Source organism: Pipra filicauda, unplaced genomic scaffold (genome assembly GCF_003945595.2).
Source record: "Pipra filicauda isolate LSUMZ 115617 unplaced genomic scaffold, ASM394559v2 scaffold57_size4234018_pilon, whole genome shotgun sequence".
NCBI classification, from domain to species: Eukaryota; Metazoa; Chordata; class Aves; order Passeriformes; family Pipridae; genus Pipra; species Pipra filicauda.
In genome coordinates, this window is record NW_024104731.1 from 3,908,381 (window position 1) to 3,918,853 (window position 10,473).

Here is a 10,473-nt window from a genome sequence, read left to right on the forward strand (position 1 = left end):
CAGCAAATAAAGACAAAATTATAAACAACATGTTAGTTTTCATTGTCACAAATGAAAATACATCCTGTTTTCTGGTCCTTTACACTGAACTTCATTGCTACTCTGCTTTCTGTGGTGCGGAAGTACAGGGATATATAGAAAGAGATTTTCATACTATGGAGGTAGAACTTCACTAGTACTAAATGTGATGTTATATGTGGTAGAACACCATCAATTCTAGGATCTGAGATTTAGCCATCTGTTTTTAGTCTTTTTCCCTCCTCTTCCTGGTCACTGATAGCTATGAAAACATTTTCCTAATGCAAAAATTCTCTCAATGAGCTCTTGCTGCATGAATGAGTCTGGTTTTCCTTGGGGAGCTCATTACACAGCCGTGCTCCTTTGCCCAAATGTTCTGCAGCTTTCATGTAGTCCCCTGCATTTTACAGTTGAAGTATACAAGGAGAATACAAATGTATTGTTGAGTCGCATGCGAATGTTCAATCCCTATTTTAAATAGGGTCTTAGTCAGCTACTAGTTTTGAAAAACTAAAGCCACTAAAAACTCACTGCAATACTGGATGTGGAGTCAGTGGAGAGACTGTTGTGAAGAGACACTGCCTTTTGCATAGTTGTGTCTGTGCTGCTTCCATGTTCCCCACCTGAATGCAGCGATTCATGAGACTTTGTGTTCTTCCATGTTCCCACCCCAGTCACAGGAGGAACTTTCAGCTGTAAAGCTCATTTTCCTCTCACAATGCAGTATTATTCCTCTGGTGGCGATTAATTTCTCCTACAGCAGAGTTGCATTAGTGTTTAGCAAACGCAAAAATTTACTAAGGTCAACTATCAGCTACACACTAACAAAGAGACTGATTATTTCAAAGTATGAAGAATCAGTTTTATCACAATATAGAAAACTTAACTGTGAGCAAAAATCAAAATTAATTTTCATTAGTATCGTTCAAACACTCCCAAACACAAATCCCTACATTTTCAGAATTTTATAATAAATCAAAATTAATCCAACTAAACAAATGTGATAATTATTCTCAAGAAATAGAAATTGTAAAAAAAATATTCTTACTATGAAATGAAAAACACTTGCATTCTCTTTTTAAAATTATTAATTAATATAAAACATTGTAACACTGAAATTAAAAGAAGGAATTTTATACTAAAAGACTGAGCTTTTTGCCGAAGGTAATAGACCAGCTTGCAGCTCTCAGTATTCCAAATCTTCCTACACAGACAGTAAACATCCATTTTCAGCAGAATGTTACATCTCCTTTAAACTTTCATTCAGAAATAAAAACACTAAAAAGATTCAAAACAGAATCACGCAGAAGATTATCAAAAGACATGATTAACATAGAATATATTGTCAGCTTCACATACCTTTAAGATGTTTGGGATACAACACCCTATAACAATTATGGATGATGATAAATACGTATAAAATATTTACAGTAAGTGAATTCAACAAACATAAGTTCGGAAGATTACTAGATGATCTTTAAGACCCCTTCCAACCAAACCATTATATGATTATATATTCAATCAAACAGCTGGTTTTACAACTTCTAGATGACCTATGTTTGCATACCTTCTTGGGAAAACTGAAAGATTTGTAGGCTTTCCCTTACTATAGAGCTATGAAAATGAAGCTTCTAAAGACTCTTGGATAAATATATTAGATCATATAGCTTTCATTACTCTCAGTAAAGTTGAAAAACAGATATTCAAAAATACAGTTGAAGAAATTATGAAAAATATGAACTCAAAAAGAGTGCACCTATACCAGTTGAAAGCAAAATTCATTTTCATTTACATAACAACAATCAGTAGGCAAGTGATTAAATTTTTCCACTTAAACATTTAAATGAGATAGAAAAGAACAAAACCCCAAACACTTACTTGCATTGCAGAAATGTGCAGTGGTTTGAGTTTTAAAATTTAAATTTCGTGTTTTTCCGCACGTTCTAACATATAACACAGTATCAATAGTAGTTTTTATTATATAGTGTCATTGTAAATTATAAAGTAAAAAGAGAAGACATTAAAAAGTATCTATCACCCTGTGACTTGGAAAAACTCACAAATACCTATACCATTCTCAATAGGTGTTTTCATGACCTGATTCTGCAACCCTCCAATAAAAGATCACACAGTATTTTATTCTAAATCTCCTTTACTAGAATTGAATATCTATTTCTATTTGCCCAGTTCTTGTGACGTACTGGAAGTTGCTCCTGTTCCCCTCCCTAAATGTTTTGTTTCCTAGATTAAACAAACTCAACTCTTTCAAACTTCTCTATCAGTTCATTATTTCAAAACTTCTTTTCATGCTTGCTTCTCTCCTCTCAATTCATTCTTGTTGACCTTCCTAGAAGTATGGCATGTAGCTGGGCACAGCCATCCAGATGAAACCTTACATTTCCTGAAAAAAAAACAACCTGCTAGTTTCCTGAATGAAAGACACAGTCTTCATCCAGGAATGAGACTTGTTCAATTCCTTTTGTAGTCTCCTAAACTTACACAGTGTTCAGTTTGTCATCCATTTTAATAGACCAATTTCTGTCATAAGAAATAACTTGTTATGTATCATGTTTTTTTTTCAAACACCTAAAACATTTTTTACTGTATTGTGCTTTGCTGATTTCAAACTGTCTCCTCAGTTCTTAAGAACCATTTTGAATGGTCTTAAGGAATTACATTATGGATAGGTCTTGTGAGTAGTTTGACTTTAGTGTTATCCTTCCATAAAGAAGATTAATTGGCCCATGAAAAGTCATTAGCGTCTCCAACAATAAATAATGGTTTTTATATCTACTCATGGGAGTTTAAAATAGCTATGTTCTCTCTCTTCTTCAAAGTCATAATTGACGACATCATTGAGCTAATAAAGACAACAAACCCCGGCTACCTTACCTACACTGTTTGTTCAAGTGACTTCAAAAAAGTTAATGGTCTGAGCAATTCAAATGGAATTTGGCCCCGATGGCATACTGGTCATTTTTATAAACATTAAGTGGAAATATGTTTTTGTGCAAAGACTAAATTTTATTTGTCAGTTCACTTTTGACCAAAATATAGAAGAACTTCAAGAAACTCTATTCTCTATGCTCACATCATCTCTTGTATTCTAAGAAAAGTTCAGCAAACTAAGAAATTAAAAATTTAAACACTGCACTGAGAAACAAGATAAGGTATTTTCACTAATTAGATGCAGGTTCTTTTCCTGTCGTAACAGGATGAACATTGAAACAACTTCTTGCATATAAACACTAAGCGATGCTTCTTAGTTTTCTTCAAAATATTTCCTGGATATAGGTGGTTTTTTTCTTTTTATCCTTCTTTTTTTTTTTCTTTAATTCTGGAGCAAACACACCCCAACTCTCCCCCAAAATTCTAGAGGAGCTCTCTTATCCCGAGCAAGAAAGGTTTTGGGCTTCTTAGCACTGCATTTCTGAGACAGCTATCCTGGCTCCTATAAGGGAAGGAATTTCACAGGACTTGGAGGGAGGAGGACATTATCAAGTCATTGCCACTGAATGTTTTGTTTGTCTGGTCTCTTGATCAAATTCCCTTAATTGCTTTACATAATCCCATTGTATCTTAAATGCTACACATCTGGAATGCAGCATAAAGGGTTTATTGCATTGATGCCCCTTATTTCTTTAAAATAAAGTACTGTAGGAAATCTCATTTTTCATTTGAACTGCTCTGAAAAGAACTCTGAGCAGGCAGGGATGAGGGGATTTGCTGTTACAGAAATGTTATGTGTAGTAATTAAAATGCCCTGATTGTTTCACTGAGGGTGACTGACAAGAATATAGCATCTCTTTGATTATTTACAGACCTACCATTTCAGAATCATTTACTTAAGTAAAAAGATTTGGCAGCTTTGTATCCCCTGGAAACCTACATGAGTAGATTTGGATCACAGTTTTATTAAACAGTGAGAAATAGTTTAGCAGTATTTTTCTTCTTGCCCTCTCAATGGGATCTGCAGATATGGCTGAGGGACCTGGGGAGATTCCTTATCTGATCATAGTATTCATAATAGATGAAGTTCAAGTTTGCTTTGAACATGCAATAACATGAGACAAAGTCAATATTGTTATTCAGATATGTGCAGTTCTCCAAGAAGAACTAAAGTAATTCACTATGCTTGTTTATATTTTGACAATCAGAATCAATTATTGTGCTAGGAGATGTATGAAGACATCCCACTGTATCTACCATCTTATTTAAGGCAGGATAAAATTGATGTATAAAATATAAAAAAGTGGTAAGATTATGAATACTTTACCAAACAATCAAATTAAATTACTATGTCAAATTTCTCCACTTTTCTTTTTCAACTGCATCATCATTAAGATGCATCTAGCAGATGGATTTGTATTCAGGAACATTTGATCCATCATCAGTGTCAAAGCAAGGTCTTATTTTTATTTCTTTCTGACATCTGTAGCAATAATTATTTGTTGATATCCAATCAAGGATATACAAGATAGACATTTCAACATTATAACAGCTATATTTCCAATAATGACCATCTCAGACACTTCACATTAATATTATAAGAAAACATATGAGTAAACATGAGTCTAGTAGAAGAAACCACCATAACCACTGAGATACAATGTTTATTACCTATTCTGAAGCTGTTACTTCGAAGCCAATGAATCATTCTAATTCAAATGTCCTATTTTCTTCTCTCATCTTTCTCTTTTCCTCTGAGGGGGCATCATATGATAGAAAATTTTGCAATGCACTATGTAGGGAAAGTATTACCTTTCATGAATTTTAAATTCCTTACATTTCAATTTCTTTACGCTTCACATTTTTAAGAGCTAAGAGAACAGAAGCTACAGTTTCTGTTTCATTCTTTAGATTCTTTTCTCTAGTGCTATGGCAGGCTGTCTTCTATGATAAGCAAAATAGCCTTTGAAATCCTCTTAATATAAACATTTTTATAGTCATCGGTTTGATCATTTCATCATGCAATTCTGGTTCGCTCTCTGTTCTGCATCATCTATTTTTGCTTTAAAGATAGGATGGCCAATTTTGCATAAAGCATCCCAAACAAACACATCAATGAATTGTGTAATGGTAATAATATTTTTTAAAATTTTCCAGTTCTTGCAAACCCTAGTGAGTTAGGTTATCTTTTATCTGATTCCTATGCAACTCTCTTGAACATAGGTCCTCACTGACATATCTGCAGTGACATCAGATTCACTAAACATTTCTGGTGCTGTTAATTTTAGACTCTTGTAAAGTACTTCAGTTTTTCCTTATAGTATTGTTATATATTTATCAACATTGAAATCCAACTGCAATAGCACTGATTTCATTTATTTCATTGCTTTATCTATCTCTGAAATTTTTGCAGCCCTGTGCCTGGCTTACCAAAATCCCTCTCATCTACACTTGTATTTATTTCTACCAAATACTTTCTACTTTCATTTATCTCAGCATTTGTTCACCTCTCCATAAAACCAATTACAATAATGCAGATATTAGTGAACTTCTAAAAGACTTTAATACCTCCTCCTTTGGGAAGCAAAAGTCTCTTCAAATAAGATTTGAGTTGGGAAATAGTAAAAAAATAAAGTGATGGTAAGAAGTCTGGAAACGAAATTATTTTTTAAGGTTACTTATACTGGAGAAGGTGTCTAGAAAAGGAAAATTGTTAGCCAGAATAGATGGACTTCACACCCACTTCATGTCTTCAGAGCCTCACTTTGACACTGTTTTCTTTGGTAAATAACTCATCCTCCACTTTAACTTGATATTTTTTGGGTGGTTGTAGAATTGGCCAAGCCAAATCCTGTCCTGTTTGATAATTGCCTTCAAGATCTTCAAGATCAGAAAGAAGACTTGAAGAGGAAGTGATTTACCATGATGGGCATCTGTACGAAGTTCATTTTTGTTCAGTGACCAGAACCAGACAGAAGATAGAAAGCCACATTTTGTGTCACTTTTGTGACAGTAAAGTTTAAGTTTGTTTTTAAGAGAGTAAGGAAAAACTGCAGACTACTGAGGTAAAAGTCTCATCAGAGAGAAGGGAAATAATTTTCCCAGCCAGCTGGAGAGGAAAAAAGACATTTCTGGGAACTGATGTTACCTGTTTGTCCAGTGTCAGCAAGGAGTCAAGCAGAGCTCTAGGGCTTTGCACCATTTTTATGAATGACAGTTGTATTTCTTCAATAGAAGGCAGAAGCAATTTTTTTTACCAGATATTCAAAGGAAATCCTTTTTCTGGTCAATATTCTTTCACTATTTCCTGGGTTCAGCCTGACCAGTGGGAAATGACTTTTGGCATACTGACCATCCAAAAGCAGGGAAGTCAGAGTCCATCAGCTGATGTAACCTCATAATTTCCTTCCTTCTATTGATTACTAGTAAATGCAGTCAGCAATATCAGTCATAATGTACTTCTTAATTATGTGCATTAATGTACATAATTGGTGCTCAACTGACAACTGGTGCTCAGTCTTCTTCATGGAGCTTTTGACACGTGCCGTTATCAGAAGCAGCGGGGGACACTGAGATTTGACTCTACTAGCTGTTAAAATAGGAAGATGAGATGTGTAGAACTGAGGTCTATTCTCTGACCTAGTGCTGTGTGTTCAGGGCTGGGAGCTTTTCTTTAGGGAAGAAGAAACATCTTTTATGTGACACATAGAAAGAAAAAAAAAAGGGGAGAAATTCACAACAATATTTTTACATTGCCAACCTTCAAAGAAGTTATTCATGATAAAAAATGAAATCTCTACCTGATACAACTCTTTTATTGGCAAGATATGCCAAAATATCTCCAAATATATCAAATAATTCATTACGGTCTTTGGGAGATTTCAATGCCATTAGACATCTTTTGAATGGTTGGTTAAAACAGAACAGAGATATTTTTATGTAACATTAATGGTAAATACATCTACCACAATTCCAGATTACATCAGAATAAATTTAATGAAATATAACCTACCTTTCCATATGGTCTTCATCAGAGTAATACTGTACACTGCCTAACATAAGCAAAAATGGTTTTCTGACCAACTAAATAGAAGACGATCTTGTAAAATGTTCTGACAGTAGAAAAACTGAGGGGTTTACAGACCCTTGAGGCAAGAAGGTGTGAAGACCAAATGGAAAATGACTTGTCAGGCAATCTATGTCTTTTTACAGAAGGAATTTCTTTTCAGTCTTGTCTGCTCACCAAAATATGTCATAAAAGGACCTGAGATCTGTTAGGCTACACTTACACAGTTAAATACCTCCAATCTACGATTTTTTTTTTTTCCAGATTTGAGGCCAAGTAGCACAGACCTCCCACATCCACATCTCCTAGCACTTGCCCCTATGTCTCTTCTCAACCCTGTGTTGTTTCTGCATAGCAAGTGTTGTTATGTTTTACTTGTTTTTTTCATTCAAAATGCAATGTTGAAGCTTATTACAGTGTGAGGGGTTTCATAGCACAATATTGCAAGTGTATATTAATGCCAACGGGTAAGATGGGATGGTATATGAGTGTATTTTAGATCAAGAAGCTGTTAGAATAAACAAGAAAATACAGGTAAAATTCAACATCTGCTGCAATCTTGACCATGCTGCCTGTTGGAGACGGTCCTGGGCTCATGCTTTATCCATAAAACCATGCCTAGGCTTTGTCTCAGAGAAAATTAGTCACAATTAGTGACTGGGCAGTATGTAGAAGCAAGACAAGAAGATCTACAGATAGCTGGCAGTTCATTTGTCTGTCTCACTGTTATGCATTTAGCAACATAAATACAGGTTTTGTGAGGAATACAGTGCTTGGGAAGAATGTAGACACGCTGTCTGAGCATGCAGGAATGAGAAGAACCAAAGCCCAAATGGAATTGAATCTGGTAAGGAAAAGCCTGGAGCAAGGAAAAGGTACCCATGGCAGAAGAGGATCAGGACAGGGAATACTTAAGCAGATGGGACTCTGATGGGATACATTCACAAGTAATGAGGGAGCTGGCATATTGTAAGGCCACTCAATAATCTTCAGTCATGAGTAGAGGCACCTGAGGACTGGAGGGAAACAAGCATTACTCATATCATCAAGAAGAGGAAGAAGAAGAACAACAGGCTCATAGAGAAGAATGGACAGGATGGGGAGAGAGTGAGGTGGACTGGAAACTGTCCATGCTCAGAAGAAGATGATGAGTAGCACAAAGTCTAGTTTACACAAGTAATTGTACCCCAGGAGTGAATACTGGGTCCAGCCCAGTATAGGGTAATAGTTCAACGCTGTCACGAAAATTGTCAATGTTTTGCATCTGAAGCAAACCAGCAGTGCCTGCCAGACCTCTCCAACTGAAAAGGGGCAGATCTTCAAACACAGAAGGTTTAAAACACTATTGATAGTTCACAGGATATCACAATATTTTGACCCACTGTCCAGTACAAGGTAGTCCCCAGACAAGTTCAGGTCAGCTTCACAGTACTAGTGTGACACTCTATAAATAATACGTACAGTGATTTTTTTCTATTCCTATGTACATATGTGACGTTTTAAAGAGTATCTTTATTTATGGGGACATAACCTGACTCATTCACTAATTTTTAATGAAATTATATTACTTTTCTCTTGTCTTAGCTGAGTTCTGCTGCATTATATACGATTCCCTGGAGAACTGGCTGACTGCTGTGAAGAAAGTATGTTGTACATTTCCCTGAAGTGCCACAACAATGAAGATTTTAATGTAGATATTCTTTTGTGATTTCATTGCTCTCTCAGCCTCTCGTTAAAGGTAATTTACGAGTAAAACTTCTTTTATAGGCAGTCATTCTCGTCAATTAAGTTATTCTATCCTCCTCCTCCAAATTTTTAGGGTCTACCATTTATTTTCTCCTAAGAAGGTTATGTTTTGGGAGACTGTCATCCTAGTCACACCTTAAAGAACTTTCTTGTTTTGAAGAATTGGGGCACCAAGAAATCAGCAATATGAGGCTTTGGGTAATTCATTTTTTATTATTTTTGTTGCCACACTGATAATCAGTAGTTTGTTATTTGCAAATGTAGTGATAGAACCAGCAATGTCTTTTGCCTACAAAGACTAGCCTTTTGGCTACCTATTAATGCTGTCTTATATTATAATACCAATTTTTCTGAGAGGTGGAAACCACAATAGCTATATTTAGGAAAAGTTAATGCTAAGTTCTAAAACTAAGTATACTGAAACTGAAGTTCATGTTAATATCTATGTGACAATTGAAATGTCAGTTGACAGTGAGAACCCAAAGTGATCTCCAGATTTAGAATAGTGTACTCCTGACCTAAAGAACTGAACTCTGAAAGTCAGAACTGTAACTGATCTGCATCTTAAAGGAAACAGTTGAACTCACTGGAGTTTGAGAGCAAGGTATTGAAGCTTGTTATTAAATTTCAGTTGAAAAGTAGATATTTTACATTGCTTATCAGAAATCTTTATTCAGTGAGCACCACAGAGTTATTATGATTTCTGCAAGCCAAAAACTTAGACTATGTCGCACAGCAAATATTCTAATTTTTTACAAAGGAATAACAATATAGCTTCACTCTGGAGAAAATAATTTAGAAACCTGGTTTAAACAGGAATGCTTTTTTTTTTTTTTTTAGAATCAGTCTTGTTGTGATGTGGGATAACCAGTGGTGTGAACTTGAGTCTTAGTGATGGTCCACAGCAATGAGCCGCAAACGGAGAGGCACATTAAATCATAGCATGAACAATAGACGTTACAAGTGAGCTTTACACTTCAGTGATTAGAGAAACGGGTTTGTTGCGTGTTACAGAGAGATTAGACAGCTACCTCCCTAGGAGAGCTGGTTAGGGAATGCAGCATCTTCCCATGAAAAAATACTGAATTGTTGGAAGAACGACATGTGCTGTAGGAATAAATCTCTTTCATTATCTGACCGCTGGAAAGGAGAGAAACCCTGTTTTGTGACAGCTTATAGGCCTTCCCTGCAATTGCCCCAGCTCCTGAACCAGCTGGGCTGCCTGACATTGAGGAATCATAAACCACCACCTTGGGAAACTGGGCTCCACAGAAACCCCAGCTCCCCAACACAGCTGGGCCTTCACAGTTCATAGCCCTTAATATAGTTCATACTGCTCCAGGAACAAGTGCCTGTGGGTTTCAACAGTTTCTAAATCACAGCCCCCATACATTTATTTTTTTACATTTTAAAATGTATCTTGAAAAGTCTAAATAGAAACTCTGAACAATATTTTAAATGTTCCATTTTAATTTCTACTTTGAAATATCTCATCTGTTGTAATAAATTTTGACACCTTGAATCAACATGTAAAACCGCTCCATTTTAACATCAAATAAGGAAAGAAGTACTTAGAAAGTAAGGTCCTCCTTCAATACAAGTTAGAGTAGCAGCTGTTTTATTACTGCAGCAAAATGCAACCAAACTGCCATGCAGATATTAAAAACAGATGTCTATTTAAACTGTGAAGACTC